The sequence below is a fragment of the Anopheles marshallii genome, chromosome 2, assembly GCF_943734725.1.
Source record: "Anopheles marshallii chromosome 2, idAnoMarsDA_429_01, whole genome shotgun sequence".
NCBI lineage: Eukaryota > Metazoa > Arthropoda > Insecta > Diptera > Culicidae > Anopheles > Anopheles marshallii.
In genome coordinates, this window is record NC_071326.1 from 9,732,311 (window position 1) to 9,758,437 (window position 26,127).

The 26,127-nt window shown below is 44.4% G+C and overlaps 1 protein-coding gene across 1 annotated transcript in view; it reads left to right on the forward strand.

The window, feature by feature from the left end:
* The first annotated feature begins 1,438 nt into the window (after positions 1-1,438).
* The window catches only part of LOC128717907 (protein winged eye), a 90,013-nt gene continuing 65,324 nt past the window's right edge, over positions 1,439-26,127 (forward strand). Inside the window, exon 1 of the mRNA XM_053811583.1 lies at positions 1,439-1,533. The gene's annotated coding sequence lies outside the window, so the exon portion shown is untranslated. The remainder of the gene's footprint in view (positions 1,534-26,127) is intronic.

Below are 26,127 nucleotides of genomic sequence, written 5' to 3' on the forward strand. Positions count from 1 at the left end.
GATATGACCATGTGTTATTATCGTCGGAAGGTGCTAATTATTCAATATTTAAAAGAGCCTTGCCATTCGCTGAACAAAAGACGGGAAATGTTGATTCCTGAAACAATAGGTCAAAATTATGGTACATATTGGGAGCTTGGAACTCGTACAAAGCTGTGAAACCAAACGAATAAGCAAATTAGTATTACGAACCGTGGTTGTAATAAAAGCTTCTTTATAGAGATATCAGAAATATTCCTATACCTATATCTAGCCGTACAATACAAGCGATTCAAATTTAATTGCAGAGTCGTTCTATACATTAATTTATAGACATTTAAAATAGACAGAATCGTTTCATAGAGCGCAACGTGTAAGTTTCTTCATAATTCAAATATTACATTGCTGCTACTACTGCCAAAGAAGCTTCCCGGAAGTGTTCAATATGTACCATTTGCATATCTTTTATTTATATTGCCCTATTTTCCTATCTCTCCGACGGGTTATGATGCAACCCAATTTTCTTCAGGTGACCCTCAGAGAGCTCCACACACTGTGGTTGTTTACAAGTTGAAAAAGAATTGCCACAAAATCGATTGGCATACACAACAACAACCGAGTCGAAGCAGTGGGAGACCCATCATCAAAGCATAAATCAACACACAAACACAGCGATATCGATCGGGAGATGCAAGAAGGATGCAGCAGTACTGGAACTACGGTGAACTAGCATCCCGTACGGGTTAGCGCATGAAAAGATTCCTGGAGGTCGGATATTTATTACCAGTCGTTCGACAAAAACGGAAATTGCATTGATTGCATCTGTTAAGTGATTTAATTGTGATTAGAATCTTGCTAAGTGCGGTGATTAAAGTGCAAAACGTGCCCGCTGATAAATGGGTGAGCAAAGCGTTTAGGGGGTGCCACAGTGTGAGAGAGTAGCCAGCAGCCAGCAAGGGAAAAAAGTGAATAAAATTCATCGAAGGTGTGTGAAAATTGTTTGCGGACGTGTTCCCATAGTGCAAACGGTCAGAGCAAAATCCATAAGTGAGTCAACGGAAAACGAGAGCCCCAAGAAGCAAGTGGTAATAGTAGGAGTAAGAAGCAAAAAAAAACATCCGGACAGTGATTTGTCCGTTCCCGTAACGTTGACGTCGTCGTCGGTGGAAAAGCGGAAAAAATCAAATTTAAAAAATTGATCCTCGTCTCTAACGCAAGAAGCAAAACAAAAAAAAAAACCCAAAACGGTCCCAGTGAAGCCAAAACCGTTCGTTCGTGTGCGGGTAAGGGTGAGTGATTTGCTGCAGTCACTTCCGGCGGCTTCCCAAGCGCGACTTTCGCGTCGTAAATTCAGCGTCCACCTTCAACAGCGCGCGGTCGAAACGAGGAGAACGCCAGGGATTTTCTCTGCTTTTTACCAAAAAGACCCGACGCGTTTCGCAACGGAACACAGATTATTCGTCCAACCCCGGAACCAAGACAAGACAGTTTCGCTCAGCATGAACGGATACATTCGTGGCAAAGCGTCCTTTAAGCATCTTTCTTTTGTTACCGGTAAGAATCGCTGCAATGCTTTTCCATTTTCCATGTTTTTTTTTTGTTGGTTAGCTTCTTTTGTTTTCTGGCTTTTGCTCTCTGGATGCTGAAGTTTTCGATATTTTATTGGATTTCACAGAGCGTCCTGCCTGGTTTCGCTGTGATCTTTTGCTTGAACTTTCCAATCGACTTCTCGAATCCACTCTTTATCGATCTCGGACCCGGCTTGACTAGTTTCTTTTGACTTTCGGAGTATTGGTTTTTGTTTGTGCTCGTATACCTCCACTCAAGCAGTGGGAAAGCTGACCGGGATATCAATGTACGCTGGTAGCAAACACGGTGCAGAAGTTGACAATAGTGGTGTGGAATGGTGCACAATTTAGTAGCGTTTTCCCAAATAAGAATCAAGATCTGCTCGCTGAGCGGTGCTGTTGGACTATGGTGAGTCACGATCCGTGAGCCACATTTGCTTGCATGCCAACCCTCAGACGAAGATGTTTTTCGATTTCTGTGCAAATGCTCCATTGGCCGGTTCAATCCAATTTCATCTCTTTCCCGGTGCTTGACATTTGCCGTGAGATTTTCCTTCGTGCGAGAGTGTTGGTTGTTTTGCTACGCTTAGAATACGATTTCCACATGCAAAGCACAGCAGTGTTCCATTTTATTACTGTATTCTGAAGCTTTGAATCGTTCCGTTGTTGTTGGCGTTTATTTCACCTTGTGCTACTGAAATACCATCCTTCCCCATTGATGGCGCACCGACGAGGGCATCATTTGCAATCAATTGACGGGACGACATAATCCTTTTCCTGAGTATGCGCTCCCCTTGTGTATGGCCGGTTCCGGCCATTTGCATGGTACGCTTGCCCGGAACACGGCGGAAAACAGGACCCTTCCACACTCTAATACATCCCTCCCTGCACCGACAACCCGTTCCAAACACAAAGGCTTCAATTCTCCGATCATCTTCAGCTTCATGCAACCTTCGCATCCCGGAGGCAAATAAAACACCTTCTTCACCCCTGGCGCAATAAAGAAAAAGGGAGTCGTTATGCTTTTGTTGTCCAGCTGGGGTCGTCCCCGGGAAATGGAGCCCGAACACAGAAGGGTAGGGCCTTTGAACGACGTGACAATTGAGCAATCTTTTTCCAAGAATCCTTCACCCCGTCCGGAAGACTTTTCGAGCGGTTAAGGGAAGAGAAAAAAAACCGATATTATTCTTCACCAAACACGAAGAAAGCTTCTTCCTGTCTCGACCGTGTGCCAACCGTGCTTAGCTGTTTAGTCTGGCATTAGTCGTGTATTTCCGATGCTATCCGGTGATTGTCTCTCCCGCATTGGGATGTGTATGCGAAGGCTTCGCACACCGGAGTTTGCCGTCTGCCGAAGAGCAAAACAAACCGCAAATATATAACAACACCGATTACCTGAACGAATCCTGCCGGGTCAAATACCAATCGTCCCATTTAATCCGTTGCCGCTGCTGGTGGACTATTGAATTTGGTGACCCATGTCCCAATTCCCCCTGTCAATGTGTTTACGGTTTTGCACCGTGTTTTTGCTCTCAATGCTTGTTTGCTAAATAGGATTTTAGGCAGGTCTATAATTGATCAATTTTATTGTGCCTGTGATTACCAGCTTCTGATGATAGACCACAAATTATGTCGCTTCCACCCTCCCCCGGATGGCCAGATGGATGTGTCATTTTTAGCAAACCCCGTGTCCCGAACATTAAACACCGAACATCACGTCAACTCCATGATTCACTGTTTCGGATTCCCTTCAAAAAGGCAAACCCATTAGCCATCTTCCGTGTAGCTTTGGTTGTGAATGCGAGTCTCCATCTGCTGGGCTGATAGTACACTACACGTTCTGGAAGATTACAGACCCAGACAGGCAGACTCTTCGGTAGAGTCAATTTTGGACTTATGCCCGTTAATTTGAACTCGTTCCGTTTCATTATCTTTCGTAGACAGTTGCACAAAATTGGACAGATGTTCCGTTTGGCACGTTTGGCCAGCGTAGCTTTGAGGGGTATAGCAAAACCAAAAAAAACATCATTTTCATCACATTGTTATTATGACCGGTTAGAAGTGCATAACTCCTCTCCTCTCACAGCTGGCAAGGGAGGTGAAATTTTGCGAAACTATCAAACCGATTGTCGTACGAACGGTTGTGGAACGTTCTAATCATTGCGAGCTGATAGAATGTAGGCAAATTAACTTTTCCGCTTTCATTGCTGACGGCGTGCTTTTGCTTCTCAAGTTTCCTTCCCGCACCAAACTCCAACTCCCACTGCCACAGTGGAAAAAGGTTCGTTCGAGTATTGGGTTTCGTTCTCGCACAAGCTCGGATGCCTTTTTTTCTACCGAATTTTTATGGATGTTTCAGAAACTTGTTTTGCTTTTGACATTTGATTTTAAGATACTGTGTGGAACTTTGCCCAAGGCTACAAGGGGTAAGAAACAATAAAGACCACCGAATTTCAACGAACGCTTGTGTTTAGTCTGCTAAATTTCCGCACATCAAGATTTTTTTTTTTTTCTCAGCTAAGTGGTTTCTTCCTTACGGCAAGCGAGTACCGTACGCAGCTTTTAACTGGCGACTGTTGGAAAGTGAAGGAATTGTTTTATTAAGCGTAATAGTAAACGCGCCCTGTAGTGTCATTCGCTTACGAATGACTGGGATGTATAAACCTAGCTAGCGGCTGCTGACTTAGCGCCGAATGAATAATGCAATTCCCAAAGTTTTCCCGCACCAGCAGCAGCAGTGGAAGTGTGTACACATGTTTGAAGAATGCCCCCGGGCTGATAATGGGTGGAAGAATTTATGTTTATTTCTCTTGGACGCATTGAATATTCTACGACCGTAATTGATGTGCTTCTTTTCGCCTCAATCACTTTGCGTTTCGCCTACGCTTCCATTCTCTCCGTCCAGCAAAAAAAAAAAAAAAAACCGAACCCGGTTCGATCACTTTCATGCAATCTAATAGCGATTTAAGCATCACTCTCCGCCATAAAACCATAATCAGTATTACAAAATCAACTTATCTGCCCGTCCGCAGCCATCCGCACGCTGCTAGGCTAGGCTCAAACGACGAGGCTGAAGGTGGTAAAAACATGGGAAAACCAGCGACGGGGAAAATGAGAAGCAACATTGGGGATAGGAACAGCAACTGCACAGAAAAAAAGAGAACTATGTCGAGTCATTCGTTCCTTCGGAATTCACACCGTACGGTGTGCTTGGTGTGCCTCATGGCTCATCGCAACTCTCCAGCACGCGGAAACTCGGCCCTGTAGAGCACTCGCAGCACACGCGAGGGAAGACCCGAAAGAAGCAATATACATACAACAACAAGAATACAAAAAAAAAAACGTATAAAAAACATAACAAAATAAAATTGCTAGGCAACCGTGGCTCGAATTTCGAGAGGTTAACTTTTTATTGCCTCCCGCATTGGATACCACCCCGTGTGTATACCCAGGCCTGGTTGGGGGTAGTCCGCTACCCGGCCGCGCGTTGGTCTCCGTCTCATGTTCGTTCGACAAGCGGTAACCCCTTCTGGAACCTGTTTTATGCTTCTACTGGTGCTGTTGTTCGTGTTGCTTATGCTGCATCCACCGTCGTAATGTTGAATTCCTTCTCCGCCGTGCTCGTTTCTACGCAAAGACCTTCTTTCCGTCTTTTTGTAGCGTGCTTAAACTCTTTCCCGCGGCGCGTGTTTTCCTTTAGACAGCAGTCGTCGAGTCGGCCGGAGGATCATTGGCGAGACTCGTTTTGGGTTCTGTTCCATCGGAGGGCCCGCGATCTTGGGAGGCGATGCTAGAGCAGCGAACCTACCGCTGCTATCTGCTTGGGTGAATGAAATCCCCAGCGCGGTTGAGTAAGATAAATTTGAAAACAATTTGGTTTAGTCCCGAGGCACAAACGAATGGTTCATAGTTGTGCATTTTACTCTACGCGATGTGTAGCAATTGTTTGATGTCGTTAAATCATGGAAATATTGCGAGACGAATTAATCTCCTGCATTTCAAACGTAATTCAGGAGGAGCAAAAGCAAAATCCTAATGTAAATAGAATACAATTAACAAATAAATTAACTAAAAAATATAAATGTGAAAAGAAATTAAACAGCATTTAGCAACCAAAGGAACCAAATGACAGGTCAACGAAGAATAAAGGCATCTTAAAATTTGGAACATTGCTTCCGTTCGTTAATGCCGGTAGTTTATTTGGATCGCTAGCAACGGAGCACAGTTACATTAAAAGCACATTGTAAGAACGGGATTTATGGTCAGTGCGTAGCGTAGCAGAAAGATATTCAGCTCCAGAATAGCTGCCAAGCTCAGTTTGGACGTGAAGTTTTCAACCGTTTGACCGAGGTATTTTACGTTGCATCACCAGCAGAACTAATGCTATTCTTGAACGAATTTATTTCCCAACGTTAATCGGCTTAGGAAAGAGTTACCGAAGTCGGTTTGTTGACGTGTCAACGGGCACCGGGGGGTGTGAGGGAGAAGGGGTGGCAGAAAAAAAGGATACCACTGGCCGATGCCAACGTTAATAATAATGTTTTCATCCTGCGCTACTGGACGACATGTCATGGTGTGCTGTCACTGCCAGTAACGAAGGATTGCCCGGATACCTCAGCTAATACCCGTATTACTTATCCAGCGTGGTTTCGGGCTGAAACGGTAACAAGAGAATGGCACTCTATCCCTTGCATTATGGTCACTCATCTTCTGAAGCACTGGAGACAGCTCGTGACAGCTATGGTACTCGTGTTCAAGTTTCATCCGCTCAAATGGCGTGGTGCGAGAAGCAAACCGGTGGTGGTAGGTGTTTGAAAGTTTTCTATCTTTTGTTTTTAGATGTACTTTGTTTCGTTTTTGCTCAAAACTTTTGGAAGCAGTCCTTCATCTTCCGCTGACCGCGGTTGGTCATCGGCGCGCTTCTATCGCTCCCTGCTGCAAAACACCGCGAAGGGTGACACGAAACCACAACCGGACAAGGTCGGATTTGTCGTTTTCGTTAGCTTGTGGAGGTTTCGTCGTTGTATAAACATCAAGTTGGTTGTTTTGACGAATTAATTAAGCCGACCTGGTGCTGCTGTTGCTGCTAAAACCTGTAACTGGGAAGCTAGCATTGGGTTCGATCGAACCGGTTGCGAAGGTACGTTGGGCCTTCACCATGTGCGTCTGGAAGTGAGTGGTAAACTTTCTTCTTCGCGCGATAGATCTCACGACGAGAGTTTCCAGCCGTCTCGACACTCCCGCTTCGTACGCGAAGCTTCCATACTTCGTCCATACTCCGTGCCAGTTCGTCGGAACGATTTAAAGCGTCGTAAAACTCGAACACAGCCAAGATAGGACGGACCGGGCACAAGTCATTAGGTCTTGGGGCTTTCGTACTCTCGCATTTCAGGCCTAGGTGCTGATTAAGGACCATAAAAGCAAAAATTTTAGGACCACCACAACCAGCGAAGAAACGCTAAAGAAGGGTGGAGGCAAATAAAATGGAGAAGATATATCGGAGAACCTCGGTTGTGCGAGCCTTATGTCGAGCCTGTGTATGCTGAACCAGGGGAATACAATCGTGGCGAGGCAATAGACTCAAGGTTTTTTTTGTTTTCGGAGATAAATTTCATTGCTGGTCCGGAATTTTACTGCACCAAGTTAAACAAAAAAAAAATTAGAACAAAAATACCAACATGTTACTCATGATGACCCTGTGTGCATCGGATTAAGCTGGCTGATGGTGTTTAGGAGGCTTTTAAAAAGAATTGCCTATTTATATGCACTGCAATGTTATTCTTTTACGTTTGTGCCTTTTGTTCGCTATATATAACAGTCACTCAAAAGCTTGTTGTAAAATACAATAAAGTTATGTTTCAGTAGGAAAGCTACACCGGAATGCTGAACCGTCACTGTTTTCCCAATAAATGCTATTCATATTCAAATTGATCCTGCCCACATGCGTTGGGGTACAAAAGATTTATGATAGACCTTCATCAAGGTTTCGGAATGCTCTTAATGATTCGCGAATGCTATAGCCCTCCGAGAGGCGCACGCTCTTTGTTGCTCTTTGGGCAAGAGCACAGCTGCTCCATGCTTCTTGCCACTTCATCACTCCATCACGAGAGATAGAAGCACCCCATACATCAATCATGTTCAGTGATGTATTGAGAACGTAAAGAGAACGTCCTATCTAATATCGGCATCGCCATCTCGCACGCTGCTGTCCTTGAACCTCGCCGTTGGGACTCAGCCCACTTTACTGGCGTTATTGATTGAAGCTTCAAAAATGTCCGCTTCACGATTCCAGCCATTGAGGATGTTTAAATAAGGCTATTTCTTAAGATCTCTCACCATAACCGTCCTGACGATTACATCCGGAAACTTTAATCAGTACAACGAAATAATGTGAAATAGAAATTTAATTCTACCAGCGTATTATGCATGCAACGCCGCATAGTGATGCTTCCCCGTCAATGTACCAAACCATTTGTGCGACCGGGTGGATCAGTACGCACAACACCAGCGCCACGACGCAACAACCGCCGCTGATCGCAAGAATCGATCTATTTAAGAAGATAAAGATAAAATAAATATGATTAATTGCATGCTATAAATCATTCAGCCACCACCACCACTACCACCAGTGCATGCGCGTGTGGTGCAGCCATTGCCGGCTGGGTAGGGTGGTAAAATTGCCGGCCCTTGCATGATGGTGGTGACCGGGATGGGCCACAGGAAGGATGGAAGAAGAACAGCGGGGCCTTTTTCGTGCGAGCCAAATGCACGAGCAAAGTTTTTGTTTATGACGGTAATGGAAGAGTTTTTGAGTGTTTCTTTCACGTTGAAAATTTGGTTGCACTTTTCCTGTGGAATAGTTCCCGTATTCCCGCAGGGTGGACGGTGGAAAGGTCGCGATCTAAATGCATCTAAATGAAAACAAAATGTTAGTAATAAAGCTTCGGTTGGTGGATGTGAAATAAAGTTGTCATGTGAAGGTGTATCAAGAATTTAATAGATAGAGGAGATATTTTAAATTTGAGCAAGTTTATTATTATTAAAACATTCTCATTAAATTCCTTATATACGCTAGTTGGATGTGTTTCGTAAATAATACCACGTCAAAACAAAAACGGCTGTGAACTTGAGGGCCTATAAATATTGTTTTACATATTGATTAGCTATTAAGAACGGGGCTTTATTAGCTCATCTATCAGTCAGCACGCAGTGTGCGTGTTCCTTACCCTTCGGTTAGGCCATATCGTTGCTTTGTCACTACATTAATCGTGTGTTTTTGTTTTTACCCCCATTTTTCTCCACGACAATTCTTCCAACGCATGGCTCCCACGTACCACCGTTCGCTTGCCCCCGATGTTATCTGATCCTGCCCGCCCTCGTAGGTGCTTGAATTGTTCTTTAATTCGAAAAAGAAAGTAAACTGTCGCACGGGTTTTTTTCTTCAAAATATCGCCTTACTTTAACCACCAACCACCGTCCCTCCGGAGGACTGGTGGAGGGAAAAGTCGTGAGATGAATATTCAGTTCCACCAGTCCAGACGAAACGACACATGAATTACGGGGACACGTCTTCGGCTAGAAGCTGGTACACCCTGTTCAGAAGCGCACGTCTTGCTATGAATGTGTCTACGATCATTTCTTTAAAGTTGACGTCGTTTCTTTGTTGTTTTACGCTGTTCGTTGTGTGCGCGTTGCTCTTTCTCCACCAGTTACGCATCGACGGTGTGGTTTCGGATGAGAAAAAAAGCCATAAGAAGATGGGAAAACAAAAAAATAAATGCTGGAATAGGAGTTGTGTTTCCCCGGCGTACGCTTGTGGCGCGTTTATGTTGCATCGACGATTACGGGGAGTGCATAAATTTCCGGCTTTTATCATCCCCCGAAACTGCTCATGAGATAGCGGAATGAATCTTGCCCTCCTCATAATGACGATAATTCTCCGTCCCCATGCTCACTACCGGGCATGATGACACCGGGTCGGGTGATCGGTTGGTGGTGGAGAATAAAACAAAAGAAAATTGATGACGCTGTATTATCGGCAGGCGCTTGCCGCCGGTTTTTTCCATTAGACATCGTTAGGATGCCTTGAACGATGGGCAAAACGCATGCCAAGTGGAAGAATCGTTGGGTGTAGACTGTTGGTGGAAGTGGCGGGGTAAAGGATACGGTTGGGTCTCGTTTTGCTGTGGGATATTGAACGATGGATATTTAGGATTCATTCCTTGAAGAATGGTAGGAAATAAATCTATATTTCCTTACAACGCATCACAACCAACCGTCCGCCTTCGGGGAAGGCTTCCGTTTTGAGCGTCGTTTGATACCGGCTGCTCCTGAGATCAATCGAAACCTCGCGTTGAATCGTTCGAGGCAAGTCCTGTTGAAAGCTTAACCATGTTTATAACACGTGCTGTAATTCGCAAATGTTATTAGGCGCGTGAAAAATACAATCACTCGAGCGAGAGGGGTTAACACACACACCCACCCACGTGGACAGCCGCGAGTGGCAACAACATTGATGTTTATGGAGTGCAAAGCGCAAATATGTTTCTGGGTGGAATATGGGTTGGTATTTGGCGTTCTCCTCCCCAAACCATTGCGATCGAGTGGGTTTATGTGACATCAAGCGAAAGCAGTGCACCAGAACAGAGGGTCCGTGTTTTGCCGTTCTTTTCCAACCCAATGCAGCCAACGGCCCAGTGCGCTTAATGGTGGAAGCTACTAGGGAATTGGTGCGAACAATTTATATTAATTGATTTATCATTATCATTTTATGCTGCGCGCGATGGGATGCTACCTCGGATGTACCTCAGCAAACTTTCCATCATCGTCTGTGGTTGCTCAAAATTTTATTCATTACGATGTGCGCCTGTGCCCGGTAGGGTTTCTACCAGCACCCGAGGCTGTGTTTTGCTCCCGTTCGTAAACGTCCTCACCTTTTGCCGGAAGCTGAATCCCATAATGTTCCAAACTGGACGATAATGACGTACCGCATACCGCAGCGGAAATGCACGGATTCGAGCGCTCTTACGTAGCACACGACTGGCAGGAGACGCCCCAGCCCCCCCCGAATAGGTGGATTGGGTGGCCTTTCTGTCAGTTAAGCAAACTGACAGCACATCCCCGTAGTGACAGTTTGCCATCGAATGATGGTGATTGATTTTTCGGGATGTGAAACCGGCGCGCCACAGGCGTCGGAGTGTGTGTTTGTGTGCCATGTGTATTTGCATGTTGAAGGCAAACCGAAAATGTGTATATTATGTTTGTGTCTGAAATGGAGATGGGGGGGGGGGATTGGAATCTGGAATGTACGCGGGTGTGTAATGAAATTATTTAGTCAACGAGCCTTTTAAGCTCTAACCGCCAAGTTCCTGCAGCACCGTCGTCCGCTCGCATGCGTACCCACCATCGGGTCGACACTATCGGGCTAATCAATCACTTTGGAAAATGCGTTGGTCGCTTAAAAAATAAACCCTCCGACCGCTCGTTATCGCCATTTCCCGAGTTGGAGGTTTCAAGGGGAAGGGGGGGGAGGGGCAGTTTCGTGTGTTTGTGTATGAGTGCCATCATTAGGCAGGATGGAGGAAAGTGGTTTAGGTGGCCGGAACGGAAATGAGCCTTGGAACCTCTCGTATCCGGTGGGACTTCTGTGAGCGATTAGCCGTGATACGCTTGTGGTAAGGCTGGAGTTTCACAAAAAAATGGCAATGAATTTTTTTTTCCTATACCACAAAACAGATTAACAAACCTAGACATTTGAGTGGTTTAAAGGTTTAAGGCAGCTTTAAGAACTAGGATTTAGGTAAGCAAAACAAAAAATGTTTTTCTTGGGGGAATGAGTTCATTCTACGAGTCTCCATTAATTGAGTATCAGAATGTTGGAATCTTGAGTCGTACAGTCCGTCTAATATATGTTTTTTTTCTATGTTTTCTGTAATATAAATTTAGAATTGGAAAGCAAATACTATTTCGGGATGTCACATCTAACGCGTCCCAACTTTGACTGAAAAAGAAAAGCCTTGAGTGCTTGATAGAATTTCGATTAGATATTTGGAGGACGCACAGCCTAGGTCACAGGAAAATGGTCAAACTACTGTTGTGAATAAATAAGCCGACATATCTCGCCTTGGGATCTTTTACCTGGAAGAATGAAAAAAACACGAACCACTAACATTCCGTCCGATCGGTTCCAAGTAATTCCCTTGGGGGAACTGCGTGCAAACTCGCCGGACTAACTCAAGCCATGCGTCGTTACCATCGGAAGCTTTATTGAGTATGGTTTTCCTTCTAGCCAACTGGATGACCCAGCATAAAACATAAACACACACACACACATCCCTCCCATCAATAGTCGATTGGAAATCCGGTTTTTGTTTTGTCACTTGGCCGAGGTCGTTTGTCTGTGAGATGGGCCCCAATTGTTGCTCGGACTCGGCGACCAGCTCTGTTTCTCTGCCGTCGATACTAGCGAAACATTATCGTGGTTCAGTATCTTCCAGGCGTATCGGTCACTTCGCTCGGGTGTCTCTGCGTTGCTTGCATGTTTCGTTGGTCATCAATTTAATGAATGTCGTATATTTTTTATCACAACTCTAAACGCTCTGGTGGTGTTCGGGTCTCGGGTGAAGGGGATACCGATGGTGGGAATCGGATCGGGTCAGCAATGGTCAGCGGGCCGTCGAATTCAACAGGCAGCGATTTGCAATAAATCACCGAAATTTGACAGTTTCGATTCTGTGCCGCGGTTAAGGGGTGTGTCAGAGGTGACGATTTTCTTCCACGAGAATAAATACCGTTCCGTCGGCTATAGGTGGGGTGTCTCTTGTATGAGTTCTCTTGGTCTATGAGTAACCTTTATGAGAAGTTTTTTTTTTTTAAGCAATACTCTACCATGCATGGTTGTGCTGTGTCATCCTTTATGTGTCCAATATATTAATTTGAATAGTCAAGAGTCATTTTAAAAGGTTTCAGCGAGAATATTAAAAAGCTGACAAACCGATAAAATATCTCCACCAATTAACAGCAGCATTACTGCATCACGTATTGACAAAAGGCGTAGCTGGAGCTGCAACTCGAGCGGTGTGTTTTTGCATGGTCATTTGCAGTATGGTCATGCGGGATGGCACTAGCATTGAATTATAATGGGTTTGAACAATTTATTACCACTCTTGATGCCCATAAATTTACTCTTTGGTTTCTGGTTCATCTTCCACGTCTGCTCCCCGTATCATCCCCGCACAACGTTCTAGCTTTCTAGTTCCTCTCCCGGGGATGCTGTTGAATGCTCCCGAGACGGAAGCATATAACGCTAGCGTTCAAAATTTACGATCGAAATAGGCAAAGCATTAAAACTAAATTTACTGTCCATTCTCTGCAGCGCCATTTTCTCGCCGTTTGTGACATCGCTGTATGTTCCCCAGCCAAGTGGTCGATAGCCATGCAATGCGATGAATTGACGCCATCATTGTCGCCCTTCTCATCATCATTATCGACCGCTGGGTGTGTGCATTGCACTTATTGCGTTTACGGGCCAACTCCTAACAAACTTCCGCAATGCGATGGTAAACATCTCAAAACGAAGAATATAAATTCCCCCAAAAAAAAGGGACAAACTTTACACCCTTTCCACTAAACTGTGAAGCGGCCAACGGACGTCTGGGAGGATTTCCTGGTAGCATTCCCACTCGCGTACACAGCGATGCTTTCCTATGCCGTCTAAAATGCCACCATGACCATCATCATAATTCACTCAACCGAATGTGCCAAATGGAATGGCTAAGATCGTACGGTTTGTTTCGCTTATTCGTATCAGGAACAGGGGGGGAAGACCTTTTGGCTATTTTCGCACTCACTGCGCCGAACTGCATTTGAGACGTATCGCCGTTTCTCGAGCTTAAGGTTACCACTATCCACCGAAATGATGGTGGTGAGCGAGTGTTCTTGTGTGTCTTGTACGCTCATCGCCGAGGGAAGCAACTATTCCAACAAACAACACATTTGTTACAGCGCTGGTCCTGCACTGTACCGTGATCCAATCCGTCAGGTGGAAGCAGGATTGGGTGGCAACAGTTACTTAAGCACTTTTAAGACTGATGTATTTATTGACGCCCGGATCGAAAAGGGTGGCCTATTCCCATCCTGCCTTTTACCGTCCCGATGGTTCGCAAGCAACCATTGTAGCATATTTATGGCGTCAGGCAGCAACAATATTTACAGCGCCACTATCTGTGTAACGGCTTGACCCCCGCGTAACCTCTTGTCTGGCCGGACAAGCCAAGCCGCCTGCCGGATCGAGTGACGGGCATTAATCATGTTGATTAGATATCAAGCCGATTGCAGACCGTCGAGGCATCGAGGGAAAATGACAGCAAGGGAGAGCCGTGAGGATGGTTTAGATTTTATGGCTTCAAAAAAAAAAGATCCCCCCTCACTCAACAGGCAAGAACGAATTGCTTCGGGTGGTTCCAGAGATCACCACCGACATTCAAACCGTCTTCCTTCTGCTCAAACACTTCCGCCAGCAAGAAAGCGCACGCCATTACGCATTCGGGCAGTCGTGCACTAAATTTGAAATCTGATCCCAATCAGGCTGACCAAACCGTCATTTGCGAGAGAACTTTTTGATAGACATCCATGGCGTAAAAAGCCTCATACAGCGGTATGCTATCGAGAACGGGAACTGCTGCCAATCATTGTCGGAGTTTGAAACTTTGACAACTGAGAGCGCGTTCCAGTTCGAGGCGCTCGGCCAGACACCATAAAAGTCTCCCGGAATGTCTAGATGTACTATCACAAGCACTACACTACGACGGGGCCAGCATGCAAAAAACAACCCCCTGTTCAACATTATGCATCAATTAGGTTCATCTACTGCGGAGCTGGAGAACTGAGTCGCTCCGACTGTCGAAATGTGTTCCCATCTTTGTGCTATTTGCCGTTTTTTTCTGTCTACCGTTAAGCGGGTCCTTACATTGTGTGGACGAATTTATACAGTTATACATATATCAAAACCCCAGCATCGTGTCACTCTGCTTGTTTAGGTCGTTTTTCAAATGTGTTTTCCGAGAAAAACAGATCCGTTTTGACAGGTGTTAGTTTCAACATATCTCTTGCCGTTCCACAATCACTTTCTTCTTCGTTGCGTCACCCATCCGTACGCTGATGCTGTTTGGTCGATTGTTTTCCGACACTGTGTTTTGTTTTTTTTTTTTTTATTTTGTTTTGGGTGTTTCGTTTTTCCCAGTTTTGTTTTCACTGTTATCTGTTTTGTGTGAGTCTTTTACTTTCACAGCACGCTTCTTCACGCTACTGCCTGGCATGGGGATGGGGGGAGACGAGTTGTGCCGGTTCCTCCGACTGATGACGTTTTTCGTTGGGTTTTATTATGCTGCGATCAACTGTTGGACATACCAGTTGTAGCAACAGCAGCAGCAGCCAAACGTGAACTTGTTGCTTTTTCCGAAACTGTATCTTGTTTATTTGCCCAAGCACAATGTTATCGGGTTGGCGAGAATGGGAGAACGTGTTACGAGGGTTACTGTTTGCATATTAAGGTTAGTTTATTTGTGTGCACTTTTTTTTTATTGAACCTGCTGCATAGCTTCATGTTCGTTGCTCGAGTTTAAGTTGCATGTGGGACAAATATTCTATAAGATTGAAAACGGTGGCTTGACCAGCTGGATGGTCAATAGTTGTAGTCATTTTCTTCTCCATAGCGCTGTTAGAAATAATCTAAAAGACTTTAATAAACAACACTTTTGTTTAACTATTGTTTAACGAAAAATCAACTAACTTAGTAACTTAATTTGTTTGTAGCAGAGCGATGAAAGAGTTTTTTCTAACTTTCCCGACTCAATGTCTGCGTATTATCATAGTCCCTCGACTTAGCTTTCATCTGTTTTACTGGTGAAGCTGCGCCCTCTAATGCGTTCCATATGGTGCAAAAGGAACTGTGAAAGATTGTTCCACCAACTCCGCCCTCTGCCCTTTTGGTGTGTAAAGCATCGAGTACATATGGTACGCGCTTGCTCTCTACAGATGTAATTAGTGAAAAGTGTTACCAAGACGTCAAAAGGTATGAAGCAGAAAAGCAAACGAATGGAAGCAAAACTGAAACTGTTCTAACGTGGGGCTGTGCCATGCCGCTTCTCGTACACATACACGCTCCGGTATGCCCGATTGAAAAGGCCCGATGTCAAGTAGAACGAAGGCAACAACGGTGAACAAAAAAAGTAGTACGGATCTTAACAGTTTCTTCGCCAAAACATATTTTATGCGGCCAATGCAATTTCGTAACTTTGCTCGAATTACGCACTTGAAAAAGTTTTGCACCATATTTTATCGTTGCATGGCTTTTTTTTTGCCGGACTACGCGCCGAACGGGAGTTTTTGGTTTTGCTTTTGTTTTAATGTTGAGCCATGTTGCCTATTTGCTTGAGCACATTTTTTTTGCTGGTCGCTATGTTCTGGCATGTTTGGCATCGGGGGTGAAAAGCAACTCAAAAAAAAGCCTCTTATCATCAGTACGACAGACGGGTGAAAAATTATTCACCCAATCATGAAGTTAAGCATGATTGTGTGGACGCTTCCCCGTCCACGTTTTGTCCGATGATTTACAGTTAATTTGAGTTTCGCAAACTTTTGCGCCGTTTCATGATGTCGATCATGCGATGTTTTTATCAGTACTTGAAGGTACTTCCTCCGGCTCCCACAGTCTTCCTTTCCTTCACATCCATTGCTTTGGTGCGCACATGCGCATAGACGCGGAAAATCTTTAAAGTTTTGACGACAGAAGCGTCGAAGGTGAGTAAGATTGAAAGCCCATTTAAAGGCACCGACAGTTCTTGCTCGACAAATGGTTTCTCGTACTCATGTTCCGGATTTGATGATGCGTGTTCGGTGCGTTGTATGGAGCGAGAGAGGAGGGTCAACGCCGACAACGTTCCGACAGAGAGTCGGAAGGAACATTGCATAACAAAACGTCACCGGAAGCGGACGGCTTGTCGACTGTGACGGAATGATGACTGTGACGAGTGTGGATTTATGTTGCACGCCCCCCAACCCCCCTCGCTCCCACCGGACGGACATTTTCCGGCACTCGACGAACGAGCGCATAAAGGACATATGGCCTATAGATTTTCCAGCTCTTCTTGTTGTGGGTTAAGGGAGTGTATGTGTCTGTGTGTGTATGTATAATTAAATCAGAAAGTTGTGCGATTAAATTTCTTTTCCGGACCATTAATTTCGAACGCGGGCCCCGTTGATGGAGGCTAGACTTGGGTCCCTCTTTCGGGGGACCGAAGCGCTCAACACATTTGCACGTTCGTCCATGTCGCGAAACTGCAGCCTCTCCGGTGGTAGCTCCTGGTCTCCGCTTTTGGGACGAATCCTTTAATCTCGGCAGTTTTGCCTTTTCGCGGCGCCTAGCGCCAGTACAATTCCCTACCCGGCGGTGCGTACTTTCGCAAAAGGGGTTGAGCTTTAATTGCTGTGACGCAGTATGACAGTGGTTGCGACAAAATAAGCGCTCGCGACAGCCCCAGTAATTGGAAAATAATATCCGTTGTCTTTTTTTTCCCCTCCAGTTCGAGCTTGCTGTCCTCTAGACCTTTCGTTTGATCGTTTTTGTTCCCAGGTTCTGTTTGTTGAAGGAAATTCTTCGCTGAGAGTGATATGAATTAAACTGATTTTACTTAATAAAATATTTTTTTTTACTCTCTTAATGTATAACGTTGGTGTTTATGAATATTTCAACTGACTTTTATTTAAATATTCGTTTTCCATTCAATTCCGCGCATTGAATGAATCTCAACAAAAAAAGCAAAAGAAACATTATTGGATTTACGTTGCTTGTTTTGGCCATCCTTTCCTTCATTATTGAGATGGGATAAGTCCGGCGTTGCTGTACCGATACTGCACTGGGTGGATGGAGATTGGAATCGTGATCCGGATCCCATTCCACTTCGGGGGCTCGCACGTGCCCACACATTCGGGGTGCCCCATGGGTAATGTAAAAAAAAACAAACGATCCAAAAAAAACCTGTCCCTGGAGCACACATGAGAGCGTATAATGCTGATGGAGCGAAGGTAGTAAGGGCTGTCGGTACAATTTTGATAATTGGAAAAAAGCTGGTTACTGCTGCGACAGAAGCCATTCACTGATGACCATCGTTGTAGTGCTTTTTTTCGCCTTACCCGTGGGTTTGCCGTGTGTTACAATTCACGATCTTTTTTTTCTGCTCGAGTCTTGCACCAACCCAACATTCCCATTGACGTAGTTGGGGATTTTGTGTGTGTGTGTGTATGTACTTTATATTTTTGTACTCATTCTTCTTGCACATTTTCATCAGTCACATGCTTTTGCATGCTGTTTCGTATTATCATTGCGATCATAGTTGGGCAAGCAGTTTTTTTGTTGGTGACCCTTTTTTTGTTGGAGATCAATGACGACAGTGGGAAGGAACAGAATTTGTTGAAGTGAGGGCACTGGGTAGTGTAGTTCAATTTTAATACTTTTAAGAATGCTTTTCGCTTGATTTATTTTAGCGCTGTACGTTATTATGTGTGGTCAACGAAAGCATGCGCAAAAGTTGCTCCTATTTCAATTTCTTCTTTATGTCCTTTTTCAAATGCAATGAATATTCGATTTTCGCTACAAAGAGACATAGGGGACACTTAGCCACAGTTAAACGTAATCAAACTCAAAGATTTAAGGTTATATATTTTTTAAATTACGTTTGATTTCGATTTTGTTTTACATACGTTTTGATTCCGTCTCGCAATAATATGTTCGTCCAACCTTTAGACCACAGTTCCCAATTATTCGCCAACAACATCCACTAAGCTTGATGAATTTGTCATAAAAGTCAAACATCGTGAAAAAGTATCGTACGAATTACCGACCCACCCACATTTAGCCCAACGCTCTTTCATCCGAACGGCACAGACGTCGAATGTTGTGGAAAATTGATTTCATCCGCATCGGGGGCCGGCTCTAAACGGGTCGATTCGTTGAACGTTGGCGGCAAACTGTATGCGCGACAAACAAGCACAACTTTCGCTGCCCGCGTCTGTGAGGAATTGCTAGACACCCCCCTGTACATCCGGAAGGAAACACCCGGACATGGTTGAAAAATTGGTGGAAAAAAACCCATAGCATCACCATTTGGTCCCGAAGTTGGTGTAGCTGGCCGTGACATGGATGAATTATCTCATTCCCCTCGACAGCTCTATCGTGGCAAGCTTTAAGGAAAATACTGCATCAGAAAAAAAGCATAGTACAAGCGTGCAAAAAGTAATCCATGTCCGAAGTACAGCGAGTTCCCGAAACGTATGCGGCGAACGTGGAACGTTTCAAACCTGGCGGCACCCACCGGTAAACCCCACAGCGCGTTGCATGAGGTTATCTTGGGCGAGCGATTCGGAAGCCAATTTCCTCCGTTTGACTTCCTTGTGATTTCAACGATCCAGTGAACCAATCGTTCTAATTTTGACCGAAGCTAAGAGAACTTTTTTTTCTGTGCCGGGTCCAGCTCTGAAATTGCCCTTTTGCCAGAAAGATCATCTTTGACTTTCGCTTCCTTGCTTCTCGGCTTCGTTGGCTTCCTAGGGATACAAGAAAAAAAAGGTAGTCAAACTGTTACGGAATCAATTTGTCGCACTGCCGCCACATACGTCCGCCACGCTTTTGTTTCCCTAGCGTGGAGCTAATCCCTCGGTTCGCTTGCCGGGCTGGCCGTGGATGCATCTAGAACAATTCGCTTTGGCGAAGCAGGAGCACCGAGATAAAGTCACATGCCCACAGTAATAGGCCATTTGTAACAGTTACCGTGGTCTGTCGTGCTATTATTACCGGAGCAGGCCGGCAATCACATTTGCTTTTTGGAGGCACGATCATGTCCAACATAATCTCGTTCTTTATGATACTGCCATCATGGTGCAGATGGAACTGCAAATCAGACTAGGCAAAGCAGTATCAGACGAAGATAACAGCGGCTCATATACTGGTTACGAACCATAATCCAGGAACGGTTCGCTGCAGTGTAACGCAACGTGCAGAATCACGTCTCTTCAAGGAGGGTCTCTGTTTTTTTTCCTCTCTGTGTTTGTTTACCATATCTTGGTGTACTTTTTTTCTTCCAGTATATTATGGTGGAAGTGCCCTTATTAGGCGAGCAAGTCGACCATGCCCAGGGACTATAAATATGAGCAAATGTTTGTACATCACGGTCCGTTCGTTCTCTGCTCCTAGGACGCCGTTATCCTTCTGCTGCTGCTGCTGGCCACTGCTGGCACTGACAGCCATTAATTTGTGATACTTTGGAGATCATTATATTCCACGAGTTCGTACAAACATTTTCGCAAATATGAACCGACGATGTGTGGTTGTTGCAACCCTCGCCATTTCGTTGTTTGTTTTCTTGGGAAGTTTTGCGTGTTTTTTCTCTCGTCTTTGGTCCATAGTCTGTTCGTCCTTTTTTTTCGAGCCAGAGCCCTGCTGCTCGTTAGATGCGCTCTGCCATATGGAAAATGAAGGGTCGATCTTATCATGCTGTGGATTCAACTTCTGTCGATAGCAATAAAACAGCAAGAACAAATCGCCCTTCCACACACAGGCGCGGTACACTGATTCTGGCCTCATTTATGTCATGTCATGTGTGTGTAGCTTCTCTCTTTCACTCTTACTGCCCCTGGAAGTCTCCGGAGGGTAATTCTTTTTCCGTGTTCTGCTCTAGTAGTTCTTCTTCGCCAAGCCGATATGTCCTCATCTAGCCTGTCTCATACTATGTGGCAAATTTACATACAAATTTTTCGTCCAAAAAATTGATTGATGAACCATTGCGAGACCCGTAAGAAGAGAGCTGCACGGCAGATGTGGGATGCGTTGGAAAATTATCACAAAACACAAAAACCCGTTTGAAGTTGAACCCATTCTGACGATGCTTTTCCGGTTTTCATATCCGGCCAATGGTTCATCGGTTGAATTTTTCATCAGCCCCTGCTACATTGATAGTATTTGCTCTTGATGGACCCTTCCACGGTTGACACCTGTTGTTTGATCACACCATCGAAATGTGTGGAGCGGCAGGTTCACGTCCGATTTGTGTGACGGCAATCAAAACCGTGCCTCCGCAGGACACTCGTCAGGATATCCGGGTTCGATGATAACGGAAGAACAGCAGCAACAGAAACATACAGCAAGAAACAGACAAACGGAACATGGTTGTGTGTTTGTGTGTGTGTGTTTTTTTCCTTTCTCTCGGCTACGGCTGATGTGTTTGCCATTGGGAGGAGGCTAACGTTCAAACGGGCAAGCACGAGAAATGGAGGCTCCCAGCAAACTCACCACCACCACCGCCACCACACTGTGTTTGTCACACCGTTTTCGACCGGAAACTTTTTCGATCTCAATTTTATTTGTTTTTGATGTCGATTGTGTTGATTGCGAGCAGCGAATTGTGTTGATGCTGCCGGTCGGTTGTAAAGTGTTATCACTCGCCATGCCTCACTGCAAATGGAGCTCGGCACCGTATCCGGAGGAAATATCGGATGCAAAACGAACGCGAACCCGTTGCGAATTGGCAGCAAGGAGGAGGGAGCACAAACGTTGCGTGGGGAAGGAATCACACGCGAGGAAAATAATTTCCATCCCCATTTACACATCGTTGTTTGCCACACACACACACACACACACTCCCGACCAGGGCCTCTCGTGTGTTTGCCTTGCAATTGGCAAGCACGGTAAATATGGATTAAATGATGTGATCGTACAGGAGGTAATGGCGAGAGCGTATCCTTTATGTTCGCTTTAGCCTTTTCGTGCGGTTCCGTTTATTTTTTATCAAAATGTCTGCATCTTAAATGGATGTTTCACCCGTTCGGCATGATATGCCGATGATAAATCGTCTAATGATGAACCATCAACTAAGTTTAGCGTTCCGCCTATTCTGCCCCGGTCTATTAAAACTTCCACCATTATGCAGTTACCCCAGCGGAGCGTTGTTTTTCGCAGTCAATTGTATGAAAGGCTTATGAAAAGGGGAGCCAAATGGGGAGTACGACAAGAAAAAAAACCCAAAACAACCCACACACATTTCCTTCGTCAGTCGAACGAAAGTCCGGGACGTTCTTTTGCGTTTGGCGTCTGATGAGACATCAAATTTGGTCTTGAATCGTTTTGTACCATCAATGAATGGACAGTTTTCGGTGTGCGTGTGTGTCGTTGTGCCGGTAGATGACACAATGGTTTTCCCCATTGGAACTTGGCTCGGATGGCGTTCGAGTGTGAAACAAAACGGCAATATAAATAAGGGATATAATTTGGGGACAAATTCGCTTTTGACGATGACAAGTGGATACAAATTGCAGGGTTTTGGCCGGCGTGTAAATATGCTTGATAAGACTGAGTATGTAAAAGGAGTCGGAACCGAACACACCTTCTACATGTGGCGAAAGATGAACATATAAAGTAGAAAGTGTGTTACGGGACACGGGCCGCCGATACGTTGAATGATTGTACACTTTTCACTTTTGTGTTTTTCTTCACTACTCACGTTGTGCGTTTCGTTTCGTGTGATTCTTTTGTTGTTGTCTACTCTTGATATTTCTTTATTTGTTATGTTTGTTTGTTTGTTTGTTTTTTTAACAGCCCACAACTTTTTTTCCACATATTTCCACAGATAATTCACGCGTTCGCGGATAAATCCTTGTGTTCTAGCTATGTAAATGCTGGTAAGCATTTCTCTTTTTTTTACGTTTTGCTCCTTCTTACTCTTCCTCTTGGGCACTGTTTCAAGCAGACTTTTGTAGCTTGTTTGGTTTGTTGTGGTGTGGTGTGTGGTGGAAACTGTTTAAAGATTGTGAACTAATTTTCTTTCTCCTTTTTTTGTATATTAATATGTAGTACTTTTAGTTTAGGGTTACATTATTGTGATAAAAGCATAATTTATTTTTTCATACAAAAAATTTAATCATATTACAACCAATTTGAACCGTTTTCAGCTTTGTGTTGTTGTATTGATGTCGGTTTAAAAAAAATAATTAAGTTTTTCACACAACTATTTAATTAACGTCGTGAACGCCAGGGAAAAATGGAATATTGTTTAAAAAGTAAATTAGTTTAACACATCGAATAGTAGTTGATTCTATTTGAATATTTGCAATAGTTTCGCAAAAGAATGTAAGAATATTGTATGCTTTCAATCGATAAAATGGACACTGACATGGCAATGTGTACCGACTTTTTTGGTGTTTTCAAATCAAACATTGGGACTATTCGGTCACTAGGGACACCGCGCAATTGGCGTAACAATTGAAGCATCAATGCGCCGGCAACAATTGACAATTGCGCGCCATGTGGCAAATGCGCAACGCCATACTATAAATCGGGACCTCGCATTCCGACAAACAAATGCATAAATAAAACGCTCATTCTACAGCACCACCATTGCCGATCCCGAATAGGCGAACGGTTGTTGATTGTCGGGAGCGGTAAGCTTTAAAACGGCAGGATCGAGATGCACTTTTGGGTGTGTGTGTGTTTTTTTTTTTATTCTTCGGGCAGTGTTTTTGTTTCGTCTAATACATGCAAGTTTTCATTTCATGCTGCTGTGGCAAAAAGCTTCCATTCGGCATATGTTTGCACGCGGAAGATTGCGCCCTGGCACCGGCACGCGCTTTATGCTGCTTGCAATTTATGCGCAGCCAATTCGCTTGCAGTTGTGGAACCAGTTGTGATATGGCTGGCTTTTTGCCAGGCGTAAATAAATAATTCATATTTCGATTCCGGCCCGGTGTACGGGCGGTGGCCACGTGTGCACTTCGAATGATGAAAACGGGGAACAAACACGCAGGACAGTGACAACCGATGGGAGGATAAAACAAATTACTAAAAAAGTATTAAAAAAAACAAAACACCTAAAGAGAAGTGGGTTTGACTGCCCAAACCGGTTTGTCTATTTTTAAATGTTTGATTTTTGCCTTAAGCCTCCCGTCCTATTAGTGGCAATGGATATATAACGGTTGCTGTATGCGGGAAAGCAGAGGTTGTCTTAACAAAATGCATTAAAGTTGAGATGCAACCTAAATATGACTTTGTTTCTTACCTACACCAATCATGCCTGTTTGGCGTCTCAATTCATGTCCTCAACGGAAGTCTACGTACCGTGCTCGTCCGAAGACACCAAATTCTTGCAAGTTTTCTTTAACTTGTCGTTTAACAAGTATGTAGCGTCGTTTTGAGAATTTTTTTTCTTGCAAAGAATCCGATTATGTCTTGCACACGGAAGCTTCCTACAGTATGCTCATAACGCTCATGTCGAAACGAACCGCTCTGTGCATCTTTTTCTTGTTGTCTCTCACAGCAGATGCATGTTCACGAAATATGCAACCAGAAATGGTCAACATAACCACTTCGTTTTTTTTTACACGCCATCATAAATGTGTGTTGCTTTTTTTGCGAAAATCCCCCCAAAAAGGTGATACCTTAAGCAGCGCAAAAATACACACACAAAAAAAAATTGGTGAGTGGAACAGCAAGGCATCATCGTTGCACACTTCGACACAACATGCTAAACAATGGCATGATGGCGACAACGCGTGTACATTTTTGTAGAATCTTGCAGACCGAACCGATTTCCACCAGTCATCTTGAAGCGCCAAAACCACAGCGCACACCAAGTACGGCAGCAAGTATCCCGCGGGACTGATTACTGTGGAGAGGTACTTGTAAAGCAAAGAACGAAAACGACTACACTACACAGGAAGCGTCAAGATAGCCCGTCATCATCAGCATGCCATTATGTTGGCACATTATGTTGTGCGCGCCGGGCGATAAAGGGAGAGGGCATTAGTGCGGTAAGAAATTCAAGGAGCAGGGCGACACGACACCGATCGGTCGTTGCGAAAATAAGGACATTCGCAAGGATTCGCCTCGAGGCGACGTTACCCCCTTGAAGATAGGAAATGTGACATGTACATGCTATATGGATTGTGCTGTGCTGTGCCGGGCGCCCGGGGCATGATGGCGGAAGTAGTTTGTTGAATGGGGCACTACCGGCATGACGCCGCGCGCGCCGTATGTGTGACAACCGTTGGTCGGACATGTTCGTCCTGTGCATGTTCTGTGGTTGCGACGAATTTTCTGCTGACGCACAATTGCCACTGCATTGATCTTTCATTGAGTGGTCGTTCGGTTATTCGGTAGGCAAAGCGCCCAGCCCAATCACCCACCAAAAGAAGTCATTCTCCGCATTGAAGTGACGATATTTTCTATCGACGATAGTGCACCGAGCGAAGGAGACGTTTACCGTGTATGCGGGTAGTTTTACCGAACGAAGTTATTGCTTTTTGATGCGCACGGAAATGAAGATGCTTCCCCACAATGCCAGGTTTTCGATGAGTTTTCATCGGTACGCTCTTGGTACGTGTTACATGTTTGTGGTTCTTGGTGTTACATGTAAAGGGACGAACCTTTCGGCATGTGCTGATGCTTGTTTACGCTGCGATATATTAAGCACGTGGAGCACGTCAAGGTACTTTGCAGGGGTTTTGAGCTCCAACGACAAAGAGCGAGCTATTTGTGGATTCTTTTCAAGTTGAGCCAGGTTGCGGTAGATGTGGAATTCTCTGGAACTTTTACTCACAGGAAAAGCTTTGCAACATCGATTATCGACTTGCATAACCTCTGTGGGGGTAATGTTTGCCAAACGCTAAAGTAGGTAGGGCTACAAATTTTCTCTACTTATTCCTCTTAAACTTCCTTAAATTGTTATAAAATTGAAGTATTTTGCTACGAATTTTTTTATTGTAGTAATGGAAAGCAAACAATGAATGATTTGTTGAATTCTGTGCTGGTATTGGTTGTTTACTGTCCCATTGATTTCATTATAATTGATCGTTTTGATATCATCGCTCTCCTGGGTTCCTTTCCTAGTACCAAAGTCAGTTAAAACCAACCACCCTCCTCCGACCGGTCGACTGTTGTGCAGTAATGCTATTGATGCTAATTAATGCCCCCCGAACATCCACCAACACGGGCGCACAGTTTGATTCGACCGGTGGAGCAAACTAATGAATAAATATAATGAAGAAGTACTTCAAGCGCATTAGAGCTGTTTTGCACATTGCGTGATTATTGGAAAACATTCACTGTTGCAATTAAACAATGAATGAGCTCCACTATGTTGAGGCCATAAGCTGATGATGATGATGATGATGCGGATAGTGTTGTTATGGCTAATAAGATACCATAGAATGTATTTAGCAGAAGCGCACATCGAATGTTGCATGTTTTTGTTGCAAGGCAATTGCAACGAAAATGTATCTATTGGCTATTGAAGCTTTAATCACTGCTCGCATTAGCTGAAGTTTGTTACATTTTCTATGAATATCTGTGTACACCCTAGTTCACTTGAATTATTAAAATGTCAAGGTTCAATTACATGAACTACACTAATAGGCAAGTTATGATTATGATCGCGAGCAATGATGTTTGTTGGGAAAGAACTCAACAGAGAACTCAACATGTTTTTCCACCGCGCTCTGCATATTGGCAGATAGCCCATCGGTATTGTACTTTAACGAA